Genomic DNA, 26,459 nt, shown 5'->3' on the forward strand with positions numbered 1-26,459 from the left:
ATGGCTATGGATCTGTACCAAACTAATGACCCAAAGAAGCCTACACAACTTGTACAAGAAGTGAAGGCGCTTAAGGATGACATTGCACAACAATGTAAATTGGTTAAATTTTTAGGGCTTTTTCCATCAGCAAAGTCGTGTAATACGGACATAATGAGCAAAGAGTCAGTTATATCCATTGATCAATTTAGAGCGACAATTGATCATGTAACATCTACAAAAAGTGATTTTTATGAGCTTTCCCGGGAAAGAGCATCCGAGGCTGTTGTTTTCTTATGCACAGAATAAAACAGGATTTGGAAAAAGGAACAGTTAAAATGTAGACCGGTAGCCTGGTTTCCAAAAGGTGAAACATAGCAGAGCAGGTGCATAACATGTGTCACGAGGCAAGCATTCACGTAACATGCGAATCATTTGACGGTCAGTAGCATGACTTGTTATCAGGTCATTGAAAAACGAACCACTGACTATACTCCAACTCCAAAAAGATGTATGGGCTGAGGTACAAAAGATGAAGAAAACGGATATTGTCACAGCCTTGAAGCAATTCAACCACAACCCAATAATCATAAACGAGACTACACGAGATCAAAACCTTCACTCGAACACTATCTGTGTGGTTGCAAACGGTTTAGAGAAAGTCCCATTGTCGTGACTGCAAAGCTGTAAACAACAATGCGGAAACAACGTCTGATGCAGTAGACAGATCTGCAAATGTTGAATATGACAACTTCGAAGTAGAAGGTAATGATGTTCCTAAACATGTAGATGGTTTAGAATGTTCTGAAGATTTAGAAACAGAAGTTGACGATGACAAAGAAGTACATGAAGAGAGAAACAGTAATGATACTAACTGTGATACCGAGCGACAAGGTGATATTGAAGAAGTATCATTAGATGAAGCAGATATACAGCAAGTATTACTGATGCTGCGAGTCGATGAAGTGTGTAATTCGAAGAAGAAATGGGACTCTGTGTCAGTTAGAACGGTAATGGACTACTTTCAAAGTACGAACTCTTTAAACAAACTTCTCAATTCTGAATTGACTGTGGTTCTTCGTTACTTAAAACAGGTAAAGCGAATTGACATCAAATATACATCCACAAAGAGAGACAAAATTTTGTTCCTGGCGAAATATTTAAAACCTTAGATCCAAAAATAAAACAAAAGAAACCTATGAAAACTGTTATGAAACCATTGTATGAATTAGCAGCCAAAGTGGTTACATCTAACGCAACAAAACATGCATTGAACAGAACTTATGCTGAGTTAATATGGCCAAAGAGATACAAGCAATAGAAAGAACATGGGTCATCACAAGCACAGCTTACTTCAAATGCAGAATGTCTTATTCATAATTGGTTTTATCATCCTTAATACAGCGATAGAAGGGAACAGTTGAAAGTACACTGTATTGACGCAACCCATTTACTGACGAGAACTCGAAGAAAGTGCTGCCGAGGGGGGCTTGACAATTCAAGCAAGATCAGTTGGTTAAATGTTGCTAAGACAGGAAAAACCATGCTGACACCTATAATGGTCGAGGAAATAACTGATCCGATGTCTTCCTCAATGGCTGCGTCACATTTTTCAAAAGAAGTGGAACGTGAAATGAGACTGTTAGAGGACGAAAAAAACTGCTGATCTTTGCCATGACATCCGACTAATGTGGGAGTCTAAGGACAAAGTTGGAATTCCCGCCATGAAACGAGTCCGGAACAGAAACCGCTCAGAAACCATCTTTTCAAAGAATTCGATTTTTGCAAATTTAACCAATAACAATGCATGTGAATGACTGGCCACTTCAGCTTTGGGAGGCTCTAATAGCTCATATTGACGCCAAGGCGCTTCTGTATTCGGTTTGTCATGGAGGCACCTATAATGTGAGAGCATTCAGTAGCTTAGCCGGTGAAACATTTTTCTCCGAGTTGACTTTAAACGATAAACGAGGCCAGGGAACAATGACCACAGAGGAGTTTGGACAGTTTGTTGGCAATTCCATCGAACAAATGCAGGCGCGGCTTGATCCTGATAGGTAATACTATCTAGTAATACGGCGTCTAGTACGACTACTAGTTATTACTTTCTATATTGTCAATATAGATAAACATTTGTTTGATAACCACATGGATTTAAATGTTAACATATTCATTTTGAAATCTTCAAAAATAATATCAATATGTTGAAGACTACTTAGACGGATTATGTTAATTACTCTTTTACTTTTATAAACAATACTTCATTTTTTTTAACTTTAGTCGCAGGACATTTGGATACCGCACAGGACGCACACACGTGTATAATCTTCTCGACAAATCCGACATGTCAACACCAGAATGTGTCCGAGATTGTGTGGCATGCGTTCCGAGGCATTCGACCATTGTAAAGGAGATTATTGTCAAGTACGATACTGATAGAAGTCAGTTAAGGATGTGTGTCTAGAATGAAATGAAGTACTAGGGCAGTTTTCGGATGCCAAGATCTAACGTACACTTGATAGGGCTAGACCCCACCCCATTCCTATGACGACTATATATCTTAGTCTGTGTCAATCGTTCATTTTGTTAAAACACCAATGTTTGTATTATTAGATAAAAAACATACATTCAATTTATCTCATCCACACAATTTCAGGGACCATATGTTCGATAGGTGTTCGACGAAAAAGAAGAAGAGTGGTACAGTATGTTTGGATCGAAATTCATTACAAAAAGGAGCACTGGGTGTCAGATGGGAAAAGGCGAGGAGAAATGATTCGAAATCGTTAGTTACATCTAAAATGGGACTCCTAAACATACAATGTTGACTGATCGATATGATCATATGGAACTTCTAATGCTACTGGGTAGTTCATTTATAGCCGGTGAATGACATGGATAGTCATTACTCAACTACAAAGTTGTTTCTGATTAAATATGTGTTGTGTCATTATTCTCTATTGACATGTCACTTTTATGGCAATTATTGTTATTATATGGCAATAATTGTTATTATATGGGAATAATTGTTAAGATAAATCAAATAAAACTGAGATTTGAAAACGTGTATTGTGCATATTTTAAAAATACAAAAGGAATCACAGTAAAGAATCACAGAGTATAAATCACATCAATATAAGATTGATATAGCATGTTATACTGATCAGGCTGTTTACATGCAAAACTTAAACATAGAAATGTAATCACATAGCAAATTACAAGAAGTGAAATGAATCACAATACAATAATCATTTATGCAAAGCCATCGACTCAAACTAAAACAAAAATTTACTAATAAAGTTCTAAAAGAAAAAAAAATGAAATTAATCACAGTACAATGATCTTTTATAACAAGAGCTGTCACAGAGACTGTACGCTCAACTATTCCGTCGCTTTTAAGTTTTGATCAACCAGAATCTTTTAGTCGAATAATAGAGGACCATAATTTACATTATGTGCAAAATATAGTTATCTTACTTGATTTATCTAGTCGGTTTGATAGTTGGAATCACCTGTCTAAGGTTCCAATGCAATACATGGAGTATTTGCTGACATATTGACTTAAATGTGGTTACATGCAAAACCTAACCAGCATTTCTTAATCAAATTATAAAGGACCATAATTTGCATAATATACAAAATACAGTTATCTTACTTAAATATTTTAGCACGCTTGATCGTTGAGTACCGTTGAATAAATTATCAATACAATACATCAAGTAGTTGCAGAGATCGTAACCTATCTTTGCTTCTATCTAAAACCGTAACCAGAATTTATATGTCGAATAATAAAGGGCAATGATTTGCATTATATGCAAGATAGAGTTATCTCGCTTGATTAATAATTTAGGATGTATAGTTGAGAACACATATCTAAAGTTTCAATGCAATACATGTATTTGCTAAGATAATGACTTAAAGGTGCTTACATGCAAAACTTTTTACAAGGTTTGACACGACGCTAGGGTGAGTAGGAAAGCTCTCCTTAGTCTTCGAATAGTCGAGATAAAAACTCATCGGCTAAAACAAAAGTAAGAATTTACTAAAACAGTTCTGAAAATGCCTTCCTGGTTATGTACTTACGGCGATTACTTTAAAAAAGATATTGTTAAAAAATACAATATGTTATTCTAATAACCATGTTACTACAGGAAAAGTAGTATTTAGATTAATCAAACCAAAATCAAACGTAAAATAGAGCAATATTATAATTAATCCATGTTGCTTTTGTGAATCTTCTTATGCCTGGAAAGGCTGCTCCGGTGCCGAAACACTTTTTCACACTCTGGATTTTTAAAGCTTGAATTCCCCTGTGCATATCCAAATGTGCCTTCAGGTTTGACGTTTCTGAGAAAGACTTCCCACATTCGTGACAGTTACACCCCTGCTTTTTTCACGTCGAATATGCTTTTGGAGATCAGCATTGGTTGGAAACGACTTGTCGCAATTTATGCAAACAAAGGGCTTCGCCTCGCCATGCACATGATATCTGAGAAGTAAATGCATATCATTTTTTAAAAAATATTCTATCATATAATGTACTAAATCTAGTCTTTGTCTGGAACATGTCAACACGAATGGAACATTTAAAGTAGTCGACCTTTTAACGTTAAACGAAGCAACGTTGACCCAATATTCCTTATTAAAGGGACTATACACCAGATTGGCACCAAAAGTTTTATTCTCTAACGAAAAACATGGAGTCGGAGCCCGGGTCGACCGGTGTCGTCAAAATTGCAGTCCGGTGTTGTTTCCACTGTGCTACGAAGGCTTAACCTATACCATTGGAATATTTAAGCCTTATATCTAACTTAGTGATATCACGTGATAACATCGACTAGCATATCACGCATAAGAATGAATTCTACTAGGTTTACATACCTAGAAATCTTTTCAATGAAAAAATACGGAAAAAATGCGAAAAAAAAATAATTGTAAATGTTGTACTTCAGTTAGTCAGTTTCAATGCATTGTAAACATCGATACCAAGTTTATGTCAATTTTCGACATTTCCTTTTCGCTATTTCATCATACGGTGTATAGTTCCTTTAAAGAACAGCAACACAAGAAGATAAAAAACACTGCTAGATTTTTTTCTATCTAGGAACAAAAACAGCCACGCTATACATTGGCTCATTTACACTGGTAACACATATACAACGCTTTGTGTAAAATATAATCAAGTTAAAGACACGGTTATGACGTTACGACAACAAAAGCCGACGACGAAAACTTGGTTTTGAAAACATTTCGGCCTTACCTATTCGATAAATAGACGAGATATCGATTTTGTCATACTAATAAACAATATCAACTATTCTGTATAAACTAACCTGTGTCTGTTAAAGTTTGCTCTGCTGTGAAAAATCTTTTCACAGAACATATAACCCTTGCCCGTTCCGACATGTGTTGTTTCGTGCTGCCGCAGTGTGGAAATGTTCGCAAGGACCTTGCCACAATATCTGCAGACCTGAGGTTGTCGACTCTCCATCTGAAAGATATACCATACATATTAACAAGTAAAGTATTTAAAGCTTTATTCGCACTCCTATCAAACTGAGATGAAAAAAAGTGGTCGTTCGCCTAAAATTCTGGAGTGTGGTCGTCCGCAAAATTTAATATTGTACGATTTCTTTCAAAAACATCATTTCGCCTTGAAAAGCGTATTGTAAATGGCATATATTTACTGTTTATATATCTTTGTGTAAAGAACCAGTTAAAACAAGCCGATGTATCATTGTTTTTGCAAAATTAACAAATGTGCGGTCGTCTGCATCGCCGAATCCAAATTTTTTTGAATGTTCTCAAAAACTACTACACAAGAATGACAGACAGTATACCACGTGAAAGCTGAAATCATGTGGCGTACCATGGGCTAGGTTTTGTTTTAATTTGATGCAATTTACTAAAGAAAATATAAAAAACCCATACCTTTTGTTGTGTCAAGATCGCCGTGGTCTCACACATTTGTGGTGACGTCACAATTCTTGTTCCCTCGCAGTGGAAACATATTTATTACTGATAACAAGATTAAAACCGTGTATTAAATGGCTGAAATGGCACAATATTAAATGATTGGTGAGTGCAAAAAGATTTACAGTGATAAATTATCGTCTCATAATGTAGAAATGCTGTGTTTTCGGCACCTTCTTTTTAATTAAGCAAGGTATCCTTCATAAGAACCATTGTTTTCTATATGTATTCATCCTTTTCGGTAAAATAAAACGATTGTATTAAATGTGGTAAATCTTATTTTGTAGTAAGAGTGCAGCTTTTAACCCTAGCACCCAGCATCTTACTGTAAAGCCCTTAAACGTCGAATAGCCTACGTGACGAATGAAAAAATTGAATAGACATTTTGGTCTCTGTGTTTTATTTTCGCGTTATTCGAGTATTTGAAAAGATTCTTGTTAACTGAAGTGTTTTTTACCGTCTAAATGAGGATCCATTCGGAAAACAATTGGTCTCTGCAATGAAGATTAAAACACTTATTTTGTAAGTTAATTTGAACATTCTCATTTGATAAACCACCTAGTGTGCAGTATGGCCATAACGGTTGTAAACGTTACCGTACACGTTGTAATGTTTTGTGACATTTATCTTTTACCACGTATTGTCATATAAAATGGATATCACCAGTTCCAGAGTGTATGCTTCCGCAGTTGAACAAGTATTAGGGGTTGCAACACAAGAGTCAAATTGATCACAAACATGTCCATAAAAATACGCGTTAACTTATGAATTGTTTAGCGCTGAAACTATGTTATTTGTTTAGATAATTTATGACGGCGTTGTGACACAAAAACTAAATCAACACAATACAGTGTGCAATGTACGATATAATGAATTCGATTTTGCTTTGTAACTGTCTACACATTTCCTAGTATTAGAGCCACAATTGTAATAATGAAAATAAGTAAAAGAATACAATCTCAGGTCAAAATGTTTTACCTTAATTTTAATTCAACTTATTTTAATGATTCTCGAAATGTTGAAATAAATATTCAATCTGCTAATTTAATTGTTGAAATTATTAAATTAGCGTATCCACCTTTTTTAAGGCTTTACCTTACTTCATTTATGTCTTTAAAAAATTCTAAATCAGTGCAATGTGTTTTTACATGTCTATTCAAATAAGACTGTCAAATCTAAATTTATATTCTCACATTTAAAAAACTTAAATATCTCAAAAGCTGGGCTAGTTATGATAACGACTTTTTCAAAAGAAAGCATAAAATAAGACCTTTAAATGGATATCATAACATGGTGAAGTACAAAACACTTTCGAGAGGAAGACAATTTGCGTTAAAATTTTCCATTTCCAACACTTATTTTTAATACAAAATAACGACTAGTATATAACACTATATCAGAACTTTACGTCAACGTCTAATTCTGGATGTCTTTTATGATTATTGTTTTGTTGTTTTTTTATTTCTTTTGCCATCAACTAGCTCCATATGTAAATATTTTGAAAGTAAACCGGATATTTTTTATTTTTTGGACGTTACCACACATAACAATAACATGCTAATATTTAAACTTTCCCTCCAAAGGTTTTTCTTATACTTATTTTAACACCTCTCCATCAACTAAATCCCTCAATAGCGCATTACATTAGATCTTTCAAGGTATACTGCCTTAATGTGTTCCGTTGGAAACGACACGAAGCGGGATTGGATGTAATCCCTTCTGTATTTATTTTGTCTAAACTCTAAGCAGTTTGTCTGATGATTCCATTCAAACACGTCATAACTACTCGCAGGTTTATTTGATTTAAAAAGATGCTTCTCTCAGAAGTAATTCTTGTGTGTATAACTTCCTCCCAACAACAGCTTTTTATTATTAAAATTAAGTTGGATTGACGTATAATATGCACAGATGAAAATAAAACAAAGAAATCTTATTTCACAGAGGAAAAGTGTCTGATGCACTAGGATACAGGCTACGAGATTTATTTTCGATCAATTAAAGCGCTGAGGGCAATGTTGTAAAGTAGTCGTAAATACTCGAAGAAATGTCGCCGTAATTCCTGGACCTGCTATGTCACCACACACTGTCGCAATTGCTCAACAGTTTTATGTTTTCGTTTGTTTGTGTTTTGTGGGTTCTTTTGGTGATGTGAGGTAAGCGCAGATTAAAGATATATTACTATAATCGGCATCGCTCGTGACAGCTGCCCGTGGATGCTTTGCTAAGGCAGGTAACCCAAGGGCGCTATCAACAACAGTACAGGAGCGTTCAATGTATTTCCCGTTGCAAGAATATTGCTGCAGACAGCGCGCTTAGTCATCAGGGTAACGGTAAAAATCGGGATGAGCAATGCTATCAGCAATGAGCGATTTAAGACTAGTCTTGTACTTTGATATGAGATTATAATGACCATTAACAAATTTTGAGAAAGTTTTCCTTAATTTAAAATATCTGAAACCCTGTTTTAGAAGTTTTTGCGTCATAAGTTTACTGCGAGGGCTGAATATTTTTACATCTGTACATATTCTAGCAATTCGTATCAACTGTGCTATATAAAACACCATATGATGGTGAAATAGGAACATCACCATCTAAAGAAGGGTAATTAATTTTTTTTTAAAATTAAAATCATCACGTTTATCATAAAGATTGATGCGCAATATATCTTCCTTTACTTCGTGTTGCAAATCTAAATAGGATGCTTTTAAAACGGATGTATTAGATTTATTAAGTTGCAATTGTTAAGGGTATATCGAATGAATGTTATCTGTAAACACAGGATTATCTAAACTTAGAATATCATCAATATATCTAAACGTGCTATTGAATTTATCAATAAGAGCAAGATCTCCAGACTTAAATAAGTTTAACATATATTCACTTTCATAGCAGTATAAAAAGAGATCTGCAAGTAAAGGTGCATAATCGGCACCCATTGGAATTCCAATAGTTTGCTTATATAAACATTTACCAAATTTAAGAAAAGAAATTAAGAATTAAGTTTTGCCGCTTAATCATCTGTTTAAAATAGTTCATGATACATTTCAACAATGTAGTACATTTATAAGAATAAGTATAAATGAAAGGATGTCATGGAAATTATTGTGAATGAGCGAAACAGCGGTTTCATGAACATAAGTGAAACAATTTTAAAGAGACTCGTTCATTTTTTGCGAAACGCCATTTTATGACGAAATAAAGTATGGCAAATCATCAGGAGTGTTAACAATTAGATACTTACGGATGGAGCCCTTCAACATCTGTTCATATATGCTCCATAATCTGAATCACTGCGAGCATATCCATGACAACCACGAATTATCGCATATCCATACGCAATTATTTTCACTAAGCACAAAAGGGTTTCAGCAAACAATACATTTTACTTAATTTTGTTTACATGCACAGTGCCTTTTCTAGGTAATTTGTGGAAAAGGAATATGCATAGGATATACATGTCACTTCCTTTGAATTATGATAACGACAGTATTTCGCGGATTTATCTTTAATGACGATCAATAGCATTGATAGTGACGTTCCGCAGACTGGTGAAAGTAGTACCGCAAACCCGATATAAATGGTTTACATGTCCGATATCAATTGTTAGGGAAACTTTGTGGGTATGTTATAAACTTGACATATACGTCATTTCGCCTTACTAATTTAGCTTCAAACGTTTTCCAGAAACATGTCGACTTATGTGTCATCTGATAAACATAATCGTACATTCTTTTCCATTTAATACATTAATCGAAAGTATGAAACACGTTGTGGAAGAGCTGTAAACAATAAAAACTTTTAGCTAGTTAATTTTGCGTAAGTATAAGGTAAAATATGGTGTAATTTAAGACAAACTTGCATACATCGCTAAGAAACAGGTCAATTAATTTATATGTATTTAAATATTCCGCGCGTAATTAAAGTCCACATTCCGTTGTTACCTGGCTTGCGTTGAATATAACACACAAGAGAAAAGACCCATCGGGTGACGTCAACAAAACAATCCAACGTAATGCTTGCTACGGTCACTGGTTCACAAACTCCTAGTTCAATTTAAACACACACACACACACACACACACAGACAAACAAAAAATATGTATTACAAACCATTAAAGGTTTTTTAGAAGGGACTGTGCAATAATACTGTTAAAGTACATTCGCTGCATGTGCGATATTTTATTATCATATTTGTATAGAAAAAAACGGTGTGTTTTCAGATGTAGTCAATCGTCGTAATTGAAAAATGCAATCATGTCAAATTAGGACTAAAAACGTCATCAATCTTTTATGTCACAATATCCACGTCTTTGTCTGAATAACGCAGTGACAGCAAAGCTCATGTGTGATGTCCCCACAGTCTATCGTCACTTATAGCAGGATACAGCTAAGCTAAGTATATTTTTTGTAATATTCGTACTTAAGTGAGTTCTGAGGCTTTTTAAGGGAAGTGCCTTGAGTATTATCACAATCACCTATAAATTTCGTTTTAAATTATTCGCTTTAAAAAATTAAAAATTAAAATCAAGTTATGTTATGCTTAACTTTTGTGGACCAGGTTTTAAGTGAAAACGGTTTGTCTTATTCATAGACCTTGTTGTTTATGTATTGAAATGTGCATCTCCTTACAATTTAGAAGAATTAACAGTTTCAAGCTGACAAGTTAAGGCATGAACTTAGTTTTATGAATATAATGATGAACTTTAGTAATATTTAGTACCGCACACATCGGATATGTTGCGTCCAAATATGTTAATTGCCTTGAAGAAAACAAATCAATTAAAGTACGCCTATATTATTGGAACTAGTCCGGATATTTTTCCATGAACCGTATCGACTTAAAAAGTGTTGGGTAAAGCTTCAAATATAGTATGCAGGCAAACACAGCAACTATGGATACACATTGACATTGTTTACTTAAGGTTACTTGATACTCGATAATTGCATATCGTTGTAAAACGCAAAGGACCAAAAATGCCTCTTTTGAACCCGATTATTTAGATATTAAGGTATAGTTTAAGAATGGTAGATTCAGATAATATGAATAGGTCGATAAGACAGCTAAATTATTTTTGCTTCTACCTAATAATTTTTTGTGCACCACACCATTGTTGTACTAGTTAACTATTATAATATAAGGTAAGAAATGATCCATTGTAGTGGCACTAAAAAGTGAGTTAAAAAAGTCAATGATTGTAAAACAGCAAATATAATGTTACACGCTCCTTTAAAGATACTATATACGTGTATATAACTAGTGTTTGTAAATATTTTCCGATTTGTGACTAGCATATAATCAAGGCGAACATGTCTGTAAAATCCAGAAGTATTTTCCCATTTTCAAAAAACATCCCAAAAGGCCTAACAATATATCATGGTGATTAAAGTATAATTTCGGAGGGTAAAACTGTTTCATGTGTGAAAACGCACACCCCAATCCGTCTAATATGTCAACGTGTGTTTGGCAATACTTCGTTTGATCAACAGTTATATTTGAAATACAGCAACGGATTCTTCACCATTTGGTGTTTATCATCCAAAAACACCTAAGTATCTCCAAACCCTTATTATAATACCACGTTTCGTGAATATCTAAGTTTCAACACATTTTCCTCAACAAACTCCCTTAGTGTTACTCAAGCTTAAGTGTTATGAAACTTGTGTTAAACGCATTGTTGCTATAATGAATAATACAAAATAAATATAAATTCATGTTTAAGGGAGTATAAATACAAGCAAATATGATACAAGCAATAGTAATTGGTTGATATTAATGTTTATTTGTAACCTTGTGAAAATATTTGATACCCGATTACAAAAACGAAACGAAACGGAATAAAACTCAAGAGATAAGATTATAGCTCATATCCCTGAAAAAGGGAGTGTTGTGTTTTATGGCGCCATCTATTAAGGAGAAAGGCACCATGGTAACTTTGTAACATTCAGTTATGTTATCTGCGTTAAATTTTCATCATGAGGTTATACTACTAACATTAATTATAATATTAAGTAAACCTTATAAGTGTTTTATATTTCTTGTTCAAACATCCTATAGCTGTTTGATGAATTGTTGACGATTCGCAGCAATTATTTTTTGGAGAAAATCTAGGTTTATCATCGAATTAACGTTTATACACGATTTTAGACATGACCAATCAAACAGATAAACACTACCTTATATTGTATATCTGTCTATGATATTGCATTTAATTGTCAGTCACTACCTTGTTGTCTTATTTTCGGGTCATCTAAGTCCAGGATCTAGATCACAATAACATATAATTAACGGATAATGAATAGGCTTTTGTGTTCCTTCAGTTGGTATCGCCAATTCTTAGTATTAGTCCACCAAATGTGTGCCGAGAAGAACTAAATTATACCATAACCATGCTTTAAACTTTGTGTTTGCTTGATATCTTCAGTTGTTTATAGTTATATGTTTTATCATGGCTATATATGCTGCAGTACAAACCCCATTTGAACAAATTCCGCATGTGTATGCAGCTTCTGAAATACACTGTAATGAAAACAAATTAAACAAACAAACATGCTCCGACAGACTTGAGGATTCTGTTATCATTTTGAGAGAACATGTTGGTTACATTGGTATTCACTCCTTTTAGAACAGTAGTTTATGACTTTCTCTAATGGTAAAATACATGTGCAATAAAAGGAGCAAAATATCAATTTCATCCAGTGACAAATACCTTTAGTCCTTTGAAGCTAACTACAGAGGCCGTTTTAAGCTTCCAAATGAGGAAACCCGTCTCTAGCGGGTTTTTTCCTTTGACAATATTCTGATTGGACATGACACTGAAGGCACAACTTTACCGGATTCGCTAGCTACTGGGATTATCTATTTATTTTCATTAGTTCAGAATGGACATTGTTAGGTGAATACGAAAGGTTGACATTCACAAAGTGGACAGCGTTCGGCAAGTACAAAAAGTTTGGCTTTAAAATGAAAACATCGAAAGCACTGTTTAGAATAGCAGTATGAGCTGCCATTGTATGTTCCATCTCAATAAAAGAGTTTGTTCTGGAACTCATCACCGAAGTGCGTAACACATTCACAGGAACTAGTGAAGAATATCAAAGAGAATAAATGATTTCACAATATTTAAACAAATATTTACACACTTAAAAGTTAACCATCTTAGATTGTTCGAAGCGTTCTTCGATTGTTCTTTTTAAAATTTATTACATAACATTAAAACTTTACACCTCATTGTTGATAGATATTCACTTTATTCAATTCCGTATCATTAAAAATAAGTCAACGAAGTTCTTTTTACATATTATATTGTCAGAAGCGGATAAAAAAGTTTCCTCGAACATTTTTACAAAAGTAAGGTTGTTTTTTTTAACGTTGAGCAACAAGGACAAAGTTAACAATTCAAAGAATTTTATCTTACAAAGGACTACCTTAATACAAACTAGACATGGTAAACGCCCTATTATTCGCTTTATTCTAAATTATAACAGAAAGACATATCATTCACTACTAGTTTTGCGCGTTCGCACTGCGGTTCAATATATTTATTATAACTAGAAAACCGGTATATATCTCTTTGCCTGTTTATAGTTTGAGCCATATGTTAAAGGGTGTAAAATATCAATAACATCTATATATGTTCCTTAACAATTTGTGTCGGACTACCCGCACATGCATATTGTCTTCAAAATATATCTATTTTAATGAACTTGATCAATCGGGTAAGAAACTGTTAAAATGTTTTTGTCTGAAATATTTTCAACGTTCCCGAATTAAATTAGGCATTAAACATTTTTATGCCTATATTCATTCTTTGGCCGACTTGTCCCCTTAGATTAACCTTCAGTTGACCACAAATAATTAATGGATGTGCTAAAATATGGTTAAAGATGCACTCTTACTCCCAAATAAGATTTACCACATTTAATAATATTGTTTTAATAGTCCAAAACGGATGAATAAATGTCGAAAACAATGGTTCTAATAAAGGCTACCAAGTTAAATTTGAAGGAAATAAGCATAAAACACAGAATTTCTACCTTATGAGACTTTAGAAGACCACAGTAAATCTTTAAGCATTCACCAATCATTTAATATGTTTGCGCTTTCTGCTATTAAATACACGGTTACAATCTTGTTATCAGTAGTAAGTATTTTCCATAAATGCATTATTGATTGTTAAAGATTTATCAGTTTATCAGTTAAAACTGATGTTTGCTATACAGTTGTTTGTATTGATTTTGAATAAGAGTGTCACTTTAAATTAAGGTCGAAAGATTAAAACCAAGATCTGAAATAAATGACCTGGTAAAACAAGTAAAACTAGAAACGTGTCTATCTTATTGCCTTTTACAATTGTGATGAAACCGATATTCAAACGTTTCATTCCCGCTGAGCGGACGATATTGCAGTTGTGTGGGTTAGTTTACAGACGTGTTAACTGTTTTTGATATAGGTCAAATTGACAAGAGCGTGGATTCTGACTACGTCTACAGAATTAGAGATCAGAAAGAAGAGAAAATATCGCGAACGAATACTTAATGTCAATTTTGTGATTGAAGAGAAAAACTCTTGCAAGCAAAGTTATGTTGTTATCAATTTCTGAGAAAGCTAAGTTGTGCTCGAGGTATCAATAAGGTTTAATATTATTTCTGAAAATAACGTCTGTCTGATCATTTTCGGTATGATTCGAAGATGTGCATGTACTGTAAAATGGCCCAGTAGGATGTCCGATGTCTTAAAATATTGTTGTTGTTTTATTAGATTTACAGAACATAAGTCCGAACTTAGTGTTGGAAAAGGTAACATAAGAGGTAATGATTCCATATTAATAAAATGTGTTTCAATTGAGGTGTAATACTTCTAATTATTCCACATTAACTTTAATAAAACAAAATTAGGTTTAATTAAAGGCATTGGGAACCTTGTTACACTTTACGATATCTCAAACTTATACAGCGACATCGATCCGCGTTTAAGATTGCTGAATACCAATGCCACACTTAATAACGCCTCTGTTTCTATAGGTTTTCGTGTCGCCAGGTGGGGTTGAACATTTGTATCCGAATCGGCTTCCCAGTTGCTTTATATGGCAATATAAGAAATATAGTATGAACTTGTGAGATAATTAGAATACCAATTCAGACTTATATCTATTGCCAATAGTAAAGTTAGTATGCAATGTTCGTTATTCAATTGAGACATTTAAAACAATATGCCTGGAACATAGTTATGATAATGGCATTCAGGACAACGTTCAACAACATGAAGACATATTTTGCACTTGAAACAGTTTTTGCTGGGGAATAATAAAACAGAATATATAGCGTGTTTTTTTATAGTTATCTCCTTTGCCAGTCCATCGTTGAGTCTGTTTGTTCTTGGAAATCAGGACAATTCTTCTTTTCTTCACAACTCCATATGTATGTAATTGTTAAATTACTTTCGAATGAAATTCTATACAAAACTAAATTTCTTTGTATCTCATAGCTAAAATTTTGAAACCATTTTAGGAAATGAAAATATTTTAATCCTTAAATACGTCCATTAACTATTGAAAAAGGGACATGTTTCTTGACCAACTCTATGTGAACATTTCGAAACAGATAATTTGTTTTTCATTTCATGGTGATTTTCATCCAGCAACGTTAAAACACCATAGGACCGTTGTTTCAAATACCTTCGTTTTAGAGGTGATCAATTTGAAATTGCAGAGAAAGCCTTTGTAATTACTTCCACGAGAAAACATTCTATGTCCATTTCTTTTCTGTATGTATACAAGGATCCCAACCAGATCGAAACCCTCTTGATCGATGATAAAGATAATTGCTATACTGTAAAATACCTTGTTTACAGATTCGTTATAGTTGTTCATTACAATCACATTGACAAGCAAAATTAGACAACCAATCCATATAAATAAGAACACAAAGGTTAATTACATAATCATGCGGTGTCAAAAAATATGATTATTTTTCACTACATAACCTATATAATTGCTCGTGACATTTGAACGTGTGTTTTTATGAGGAAATTAGAAAACATACCGAGAGATTCGCGGCCTGACTTTGGCTATAAAGAGGAGAAAAAAAGCAAAAGCCGAGATTTGTTGAAAGGAAAAGAAATATGGCTTGAAGCCGTAATATATGCGCACCGAACTCGTTTAATTCTAAGTACATTCCTATTATGAAATTGTTTCATCTTATAATATGTGCTTTTTGCAACACCGTTAATGTTGTACTAATTATAACACATAGTTCAAACAAAATTAGTGTCAACCTTATATCTTAAGTAATTCGGATAGATGCTATTACGTACCATTTGTCCCCATGTTACTGCCATTTCTCGGTTAATTCTGTTTCGGCAAAGAGGAACGGCTGGTAATGCATACATTGCCTTTTGACTACAATAAGCTAACAACCACACACACCAACTCAGTATGGCTTTATTTATCAAAGGCTATATTTGAGGGCGTCACTCCACTCCTCCCTTTAAAGTACGCCGAAATCCGGGATAATTTTGGCGGTATTCCGGATGTAAGGTTTTTCCATTAATAAATCAAACAGGATTCAGTGACAATTTTGTGTGCTTTCGTCAAACCAGTACCTCTAATGCATTTCAAGAGACCCTCTTGCTTCCTCCTTTTCCTCCATGATATCACAATCTATTGATTCGATTTATTTTTAGAAATAAAATTCATCTTAAAATAGTGATTTGTTATTGGTAATTGTACACGAAGTTATAACAAGGGGCGTACCTGAAACATTTTGAACTGTGCCACCGTAGACTTATAGATATAATCATTTTAAAATCTTTTTTTTTGTTCTCAATGTGCATTACGGTTTTGAAGCGAGTTGTGTCCCCTGCCAAATGAAATATTTGAATAATGCAGTTATAAAGGAACCAATTTTAAGCATACTGAACGCTATCATACAGTCAAATTATAACACACTTTAACCAGAGAATAAAGACATTTATTTGATTCGTTTTATAAATACAAATTTATTACTGTTTTGCTGTTTTAAATGAAAGCTATCAATTTGTCTTGGATTGAACCATTCCCCGGTCAACAGTTCAGATGTCAACCCCTCAACCTCAGAACAACGCTTTTGATTGTTATTCAAATAACCATGGTTGGCTAGTTAGCGCAGTGATTAGCGCACTCGCTTTTCTCTAAGGCGACCTGGGTTCGATTCACAGCCTGAGCGGACGTGGGTTTCCTCCGGAACTCCGGACTCCCCACAACAAAATACCACACTCTTGCGTTAAATCGTGCCAACTAGAGTAGTTAATGATGTGATGGCTTGTTTCACAAAAGGAATTTATTCTGCCTCGTATCCATAACAACCCATCTAGCTCTAGAAGAATTCTAGAGTGAGGCATTTTGCCAAAAGCTTTAATGAAATTGAGTAGCACATATTAGTTTGCATGTTGTTATCAATATTTTTCAAACGATCGTTGCTGTGTCAACATTTATTTTTGCTCGGCATTTTACTTAAGTTCCATGGTGACATTTGTTACAATGAGTTACAAATGTATTTTAAGGCTTTAAATAGAATACTGTGTTTCCTTTAGATCTTACCCTCGAGGTATCATTTGCTTCATCGATTATCTCGGCTAAGATTTTAAATCTTCACCTAATAGTTGCGTTAGCAGGCCTGCATTTAGTTATTATGTTTAATTTATGATGCTTAAATAGAATTATTTTGAAATGGAAAAAGCCTACAAGAGAAAAAGGTGCCGAAAATGAAATTATGAATTATAAATTACAATTGATAGATAGATAGATTACAATTAGTAAACGAAAAAAATATTTAGGTGTTTTATAAAGAATAGGTTCGTTTTAAAGGATAATGAGTATATTGCAAAGCAAGCTTCTAAATCAGGTTTTTTGTTAAAAAGGCAAGATATCACAGTCTTTCAATCGATGTACCTTTAATTTTTAACAAGTTGGTTAAACCTTTTATGTCATATATATGGGTGTGGATGCTGGGGATATGCTAGCAATAATGCCCTTCAAAACGTTCACCTTTATTCGTTTGAATATATTTGGGTATTAAAATAGTAAACCGAACTGTTTTATATGTCGCGAAACTTACGTTAAACCATTACAGGTTGATAGTAACTCTCGGTTGATTGACTTTTGGGCTAAATTAATAACCCCATCTTTTCCCTAAATTACTGTGCCAATGTAATTTATTGTTTTGTTTTGTTTATGTTATCCGAATATCCTAGACGATTACACTCTCAGTGGAAACGTCACATAAAAGTAATATTTATATAATTTGAGCTCACTAACATTTGGCAGAGTCATGACTTTTAAAATGCATGTTGGCGTAAGAAAACAGTATCTCAAAAATATCAGACACTTTTCTTATAAATGACTGGTTTTCTAGTGTAAATAGCTCAAGAAAAAAATATTGTCTACATTAAAGAAAACAATAAATTTGAAAACTATCTTATGCATATACCATACAAATTTTTAAAATATGTGATTAAATTTAGAACAAGAATCAATAAATTGAGTGTATTAAAAGAAGGTTTCCATTCTGTGATGATAATAGCATAAGAATAAGGAACGACCCTCAATATCTGTTAGAATGTTAGGAATTTTACGCAAACGCTATATAGATAGTTAATACATAAAATACCCATACATTGTTGATGTTAACCAAATTAAGCAATGGATAAATTCAGGCAATACTATACAGTAGGAAAAGTATGTAAATTGATAAAGGAAACAATGCTTAATTTCGTTGATGTACATGTGCAATTGTTATTCTAAATGCCTTATCAATTTAATTTTGTCACATTTTAAACTTCGCGAACTGTTGGTGGAATCAGTAAAGTTAGATATGCTGATGTTAATGTGGTAAAATAGGACAATATTTTATTTACGTCGTGTTTCATTTAGTGGTTTGATTCCAGTTTCAACATAAAGATGGGTTAAAGACTAGTCGAGCTGCACCAGATATAATTACCAACGCATCTTTAGCTCATCCTCCTCAGCTTGCGTCCGGTTATTCGTGACAATGTCGCAATATTTAAACGGAGGCCTTATAAAGAGAACAAATATAACATTATACCGATAAAGAACGGATTTGAAAAATTGTACGAAGTTAATTCGGTTCAATGTCTTCTGTTTGACGGATTGTACAAGATCGTGCTGTGAGAAGGTGCCAGAGAGTGTGACACCCATATTTGTATGCGTTTTTATTTCATGGAACTCATACTTTGGGAATTATTCATGAATGTTGGGGTTAAAAATGCTTGTTAGACTTTCTCCGAATAGGAGCGGGTTGGTTTTCGCAGGAATGAACGTAACAAGCCATCTATCAACCCACATTCATTTTTTAAGTTATCATTCAGTCGATGGAGAGATAACAATATTGGATCATCTGCGTTATTGTTTATCGCAGAAATGCCATTGTTGTAGACACGAAAGATCGGAGGCTAACGAATTAAGCCTTAAGGGACTCCAGCCGATATTGTTACTGTATCAGACATAGGAACAGACAGGACAATATTGATATTCAAAACTTCAAGACAATAAAAACCTGTTGTATAATTTTCACGACGTGGCAAAAAGAATGATAGATTGATACCAGCTGGTTGACAGAGGAGTTCTTAGGAAGAAATCAGATTGAAACGGCGTTAGATAGTCGTTCTGCTGCAAGAAATTGAATATATACTTATGCCAAATTAGTTCACGAACCTTACTTACAACACTCGACAGGGAAAATAGACCAAATAAAATATTAAACATCTTGGGGATCGGAGTTGTAACAAAAAGAACATGCATGAGCTTGTTACCAATTGTTAGTACCTTACCAGAACAAAGTGAGTAATTTAAAAGGTCAAGAATTGGGTAAGAATCTTCAAATTCTACATACGTAGAAAATTGCTATTTACTAAGTTAGTTCAGTTGCCTTGTCGGTCTTTAGAACAGTTGATGCATCAATAACGTCATGATCTGAAATAGAAAAGTATTGTAATGTTGGCATTTTAGAGTCAGTGGAAATCTAGAGGGGCACATCTAAAAGAGTCTGAGATTGGATAAAGATATTTTGTAGGTTGGCTTTGTCCGTATCTGATTCGTAGATAGTATTTTCATGATTAAACGTTAATTTCGTATTTAAATTTAAGGTTGAAAAATTCGTACGTGTACATATACCTGTGCAAATCTGTCGTCTATACCATTCTAAATCATCTAATCAATTGTAGACAATATAATCTAATATTGCGACTAAAAAGCAACTTTGAGTATAATAAATCATGATTATCCGAATAAATAAATTCATAAGTTATTGTTATTATGCACCGCTTGACTAGGCACGACCAAGCGGAACAGAATAAACATTAGATCATTTTTATCATTAAAATGGATCTCAAAGTTTGCCAGGGTACCAGTTGTATAAAGTTCAAATAATTGTTCTAGGGACAAACTTTTATATCTACATTAATTCTCTAGGACAGTTATTTTGCCATTATATGTAAACATTCTTTTGAATAAAAGTTGCATTGTATTTTTTAAGGGTTTTAAATATTGTCCTTTCTTTAGCCTACGGAAAAACAGTTCAACATTGTCGTATAAATGTAAATACCGGTCGCAAGGTGGCGTAGAATACTTGTTTCCGTGATATCCTCCTAGTTACAATTTATCGCGCCAACGGATGTTCATGTCAATATTCAAATCAAATCGTATGAACGTTGAAATAACAAAACAGCTCTAAAATATCCTACCAATTATGAATTATTATGCTCGTTATTCAATGAATACACTAAATATGAACATATCCATATGATAAAAACGTTTAGTGTCGACATAATATATGCATTACCCTGTGTTTTAAGCATCGTTTGCTAGAAAAATAAAAAATAGAATGTTGATGTTTTTTCTCGTGAAACAGAGCCTGAATATGATAAATCTGACATAAAACACACTATATAAATATCTTTTTGAGTCTTTTTCAATTTTTAATTTGCAGACATTTAAGGAAATCAAATCCTTATTTTTATGACATGTGTGTTGCATGTTTACATGTCGGTATCAATATGTTAGGGTTTAATAGGCCCGTATATCAATAACAAAGTCGATAGCTCATGATAAGTCATTTATTGTAAATAATGACAAATTGATAATGTAATATGCAAAGATAGCACAGTATGTTATTAGCTTTAACACGATGTGTTCATCCCTGCGATAATTTAAGGATTCAAAACTTATCAAGATCTATTGATAGATGACAACGAGAAGTTGCTTTACGGCATTTATATGCATTGTTTACATGATTGTTATATAAGTTAATTACAGAAATAATGACAAGCAGGCATATACAACTCTTCCACAAGAAAGTTAATTATACAATCCCGTTGTAGCACTTTTATGTTTTCTTCAATATGTGACCTGTATTGTCTAGTCACATTTTAAGAGTGTTTTAAGAGGAGCCAGGAAAAAAAATCAAATGGGAGCAATGGAAGCCCAGAAATTCGCAATAAAGTCGATTAATGAAAACCCCAAACCGCAAATATAATTGATAAACTGATCGATATAGAGTTAATGAGATATTACATCAAACCGGAATATCAATTTAAGCAAACAAAAAATGATGCCGAGTACAAAAGTATTTGTCCTTTCAGCTCGCTCGATTACTCCCTTTAATTGTTTTGTACTATGTACGTAAATCACTACCATGGCTATGTTAAGTATTATTAATTGTGGTTTATGAATAGTACTGACACTTTTAAAGTTGATATACTCACACAAATCTTTCAAAGAAAAATAACTTTCACAAATACTTCTTAAGTAATTTTAGATATCGATGCTATCTATATCCTCTTACATATCATTCGTCCCCATGTTACTGACATTTCTCGGCCAATTATATCTTTGCCGAGAGAAACAGCTGGTAATGCATGAATTACATACTTTTATCAATAACCCCTCTACCGAACACCATATCAGTATGGATGGGGAATAAATAAATGGTGTTAAATTTAGACATTATCTAGTACAATCAACAGAGAAAGGCAACTTAATTGAACTCGTGCTAGAAATCCAGTGCTGTTGATATGTATGGTATTTGCTTATTATTATAATTCCGCATGTATACTTCTACAATTTAGGAAAACGTTCATTTGACAAACAACTAAGGATGGACTTGTTTCAAGACACAAAGATACATGCCTAACGAGACGGATTACATAAAAAACAGTGTTAAATTCAACTTCCTAAAACAGATGAAAAGAGAATGAAAATAGTTCACATAGTGAGAGTAGAACAGTTAATGAGTACCCGCCTCACAGTCTTACTTATATATCAATGAGAGCAAGGGTAGCATGTGCTTGCCTCATAGGCCATTCATTTTTGTGCAGAAGAGGAATATCTTTAATTCGGAAGTCTCCCATGGATTTATAAATTGGCATTTACAAACACTAGTTAGATACTCTTTAGTAAAGAATTGAGCCGGAAAACCAATGAATGACACTAAAGTATACTAACAAATACTGCTGGCTCACAGAGCTGCCATAAGGTATTTTGATACTATGCTGGCAGGACTGATATCAGTAGACTTAACAGTTTACTCTAAGTCTACACTGACAAGATGCACGACAAAATCAACAATGCACATTGGTTCAAATTCAAATGTTGGACACTGTAAATATTCTTACTATGACGCATCATGTATGCATTGTAACTTCCTTTTATGTCCAAACTGCAGCGTTGTAGCAGAACGTTACCGTTTTGTAAAGGACGTACGTTTTTGACGTAATCAAAAATAGATCATTTCAGATGATTTGCACTACTTGCATTAGAAAAAATGTTTGAAACGAAGTTAAGCATATAACCTCGTACGTTATATAACGTTGTTTTACATAATAAAACTATTTTTGGATTTGCATTATTACAGCAAACATGTATGGTGAATCTTTAAACCAAGTACTGTTGAATAACGTAATTTGCACAGTTGCAACTTGCAAACGTTAAATGTTTAAGTGCAGAAGTTTTAGCTAACAACTGTTAGTTTTAACTTCGGCACAAAGACATGGTACTTTTTCTCTCTGAATCTCACTCAAAGATTTTGCACAAATCTCGCTATCAATGGCAATATGCTTCTATGCGGCAGTTAATGACATTCTTTACAGAATTGTTATAACAATTCATTTCAAACAATATGACAAGCATAATTTTACCAACAGGTCATACATTTGAGTACACGAATGATAATTTTACAGTCCTGATTTTCATCCTTTATTTTTCTCATGACTGGTCCCATTAATGGTCGTGACGTTTCAAAGAGTGTTCTTCAGAAGAGCTAAATTAGAAATTGGAAGCTAGGCGGCCGAAAAAGGAGAGTGGCTATAAAGTGGATAAAAACTCAAATGAAGTATCTCATTAAAAGAAGATGTATTCCAAATGCATAGGGCCAAAAAAAAAATGTCTTGTTTCTGGTCACATGCCTAAAAAAAAACAGGGTCGGTAGGTAGGTGTTTTTTTTTTTTTTTTTTTTTTTTTTTTTTTTTTTTATTCAAACCTTTGGAATGAAATAGTATAGCGTTTGAAAAATGATGAAATATTGTCTGCCAATACAACACCATAAAATATGGCTTAAAGGAAACTGGACACAAGTTTATAACCATATTTATGTATTTATTAGTTTAACAGAACAACAACAGCACTATTACATGACAAGAAGCAACAAGTCCAAGACTAGAATTTGAAATAATCTCAAGAAACAATTGTCATTCTTTGTCAGAAAACAAATATAAACATGGATGGAAGAAACCGTAATACTGGGTATTTAAACATCACAGAGACAAAATCCAACTAAGTGTAATGTCAATGGTTCTTCATACAGAAAATTAATTTTAATCCTTTAAAACATTAAAAACGAGGGTCCAAAAATGAAACGTTTTAATATGACGTTCGGTATTTGAGAGAGACGAAGTATTTAAATCCATTCACTCAGCATAATGATTCACGCTTCGTCGGCATTATTTTGCCTTAATTCGTCCGATTCAAATAAACCTTGTACATGTAGTCTTTTGAATTACGAAAATGTCGGTGCCAAAACTGTCATTCTCGGTCGAGGCATTATTTGTTTTACGATGGCCCTTTTACGATATCTAAACAACCATACAACTTACCGAACATTTAGCTTCAAGTCGGACATTTTCTCGCTCGCCATGTAAATCGATGAAAAGACTTTTTATTGTTGTTTGCGAATGGGCAACTTTAATGACACTACAACCGTCGAAGTGCGAACATTTGTCTATTTTTATGGCTATCAAATGCGTAACAGACGTCGTCTGCGCAGGGCCAGCCATCTTCGACACGGCCGTATAAAAAACACGTCACGAATATAATATTACTGTCGGATAGCGCGGTTTACTCTTCGGCGCCGGGACCGGGAATCCCGGCTCACTTTACGCTAATTATAAAAAACGGTCTTTACGCTATAAAAAAAAAACGGTCGGGGGGTAAAAAGTAGGGTCGGTCGGGTGACCAGAAACAAGACATTTTTTTTATTTGGCCTAGGCTAGGTACGCCGAATACCAATAACAGAGCAAACTGAATATGCATCCGATCACAAAACAAACACGTTAACATAAAGACCAGTTATAAACTGTCTTTATTTACAAGTTTTACAGTTTTGGAGAATATATGCAAACGTATAAATTATTTGGGGAAAGCCATTCCAAAGAAAAGCAATTTTATTGCAACCAATCAAATTGCCTTTTGCATTTAGCATTGTAATCCAATAACAGTATGGCCAAAACAGGAATACATTACAAGCACCGGTTTGAAAAGTATTCTCTTTATAAAACCGCCGAGGCATGCCTAATGAAAGATCCAGAAGGACCAGTCATAAATAAGTTAAAAACCACTTTGCGGATAAAAGAGGTATATCATATCATTTAAATTAAATTTCAAGCTTTAAAAGCATTTTAAAATTCAGGCTGTCGCAAAAGTATGCCGGTTCCAGATGATAAATGGTTCAACATAAATATTTAATGAGTCGCCTTCGGATTTTCCCAGATGACTTAACTAGTGTTTGTTTTGACACTATTTTAACAGTTGGCAATCTGTTACGATAGCAACTGGTCTTGATTATTCATCAAATAAAATTCATATCAGAATGTCCCGATAAAAATGATTACACATCAATTTACTAATAGTATATTTCAAATCTTATTACGAAAAACAAATACTTCTTGATACCAGCTGATAACACGTGCAAATAACATGTGCTGTCTAGTATCTGTAAGGGTGAAAGGAGGAAACTCGCCCATTATGTCAGAGAAAGAACAATCTGAGGCACGCTGACATAACGAACAGTTTGAGGCTTTTCAATTACGTCAAATATGTAAACACCGATGTCCAAATCATGAATTTATGGCACTATTGTCAAATTATTAGACACTGACACTGCCATTGAATAGAAACTAAGCTTGTGAATCTCTCAGTTGAAACAAAAATGCCTTTGTATTCATATAAAGAATAAAAATAATTATTTTGTTCATCATTTAAAACAAATCATCTTTAAAATTAAACTTCTAGGGATATATAACAAGTGCAAAATGGGTTATCATTTGCATTTTTCGCAAAAATAAACGTTTTTCTATTCCAAACCTCAGTCACATCTTCATTGGGCATTGAGCTGTTACAACCTAAAATGGGAATTTTATATAAAAAAAAAACATTTCTATAAGTTTATGTAACCTAAATAAAAAGGATATTAAAGTTGTGTTTTAATAATAAAAATAAGTGCATAGTTTTACATAATTTTGAAAGCAATTACAAGACAAATGTCAACACACGTCTTGATTCTACGGTATGTTAATCAGTCCATACTACTTTTTCTACTGACAGTCCATTATTTAACAATGACTGTCCAATATTTAAATAATGGACATTCAATTCTTCTATTAGTGTACAGTTATTTTGAATAAAGTACTACATACTCAAACCACCGGGCACAAAGGGCGATATTACATGACCTAATCAAACTATGGCAATACACACTTACCTACACATACTAATCATCGAATACAAGATGCGATATAACATGTCCTTATAATACTGTGGCCGTTTTCCATTTCTTACACAGTCTAACCATCGGGTACAAGGTATGATATTACAAGTCCTTTTTCAATATGGTAGTTTCTATTGTTAACAGATGATGTTCATTTATTGCAGTTATTAGCAAAACTTTTTAAACTTAAATCCATTTAAAATAATAATTAAAATGTTGATTTTGTAAATAAGAAGGTAATATGTGATTGAGTACTCTAAATGTGTTTTAAAATTATTTGTAGGAGACCCAAACTGCCCTGTAAGGTTGTTTCAGCTTAACAAGGAAAAGAGACCACCTCAGATATCCGCCCCAGAAACAAGGTTTTATGTAGCCCTGAATCCAAATTTTGGAAAAAGGGAACAGAATCAAATGATCTCTGGTTCATCAACCAACACCTGGGAAAAAATAAATTGGGACAACTGGCCAAAACCATGA

At 33.6% G+C, this 26,459-nt stretch overlaps 1 pseudogene; it reads left to right on the forward strand.

Annotated features, from left to right (window-relative positions):
- LOC128246308 (uncharacterized) lies at window positions 1-26,459 on the forward strand (annotated as a pseudogene).

The sequence above is a fragment of the Mya arenaria genome, chromosome 9 (assembly GCF_026914265.1).
Source record: "Mya arenaria isolate MELC-2E11 chromosome 9, ASM2691426v1".
NCBI lineage: Eukaryota > Metazoa > Mollusca > Bivalvia > Myida > Myidae > Mya > Mya arenaria.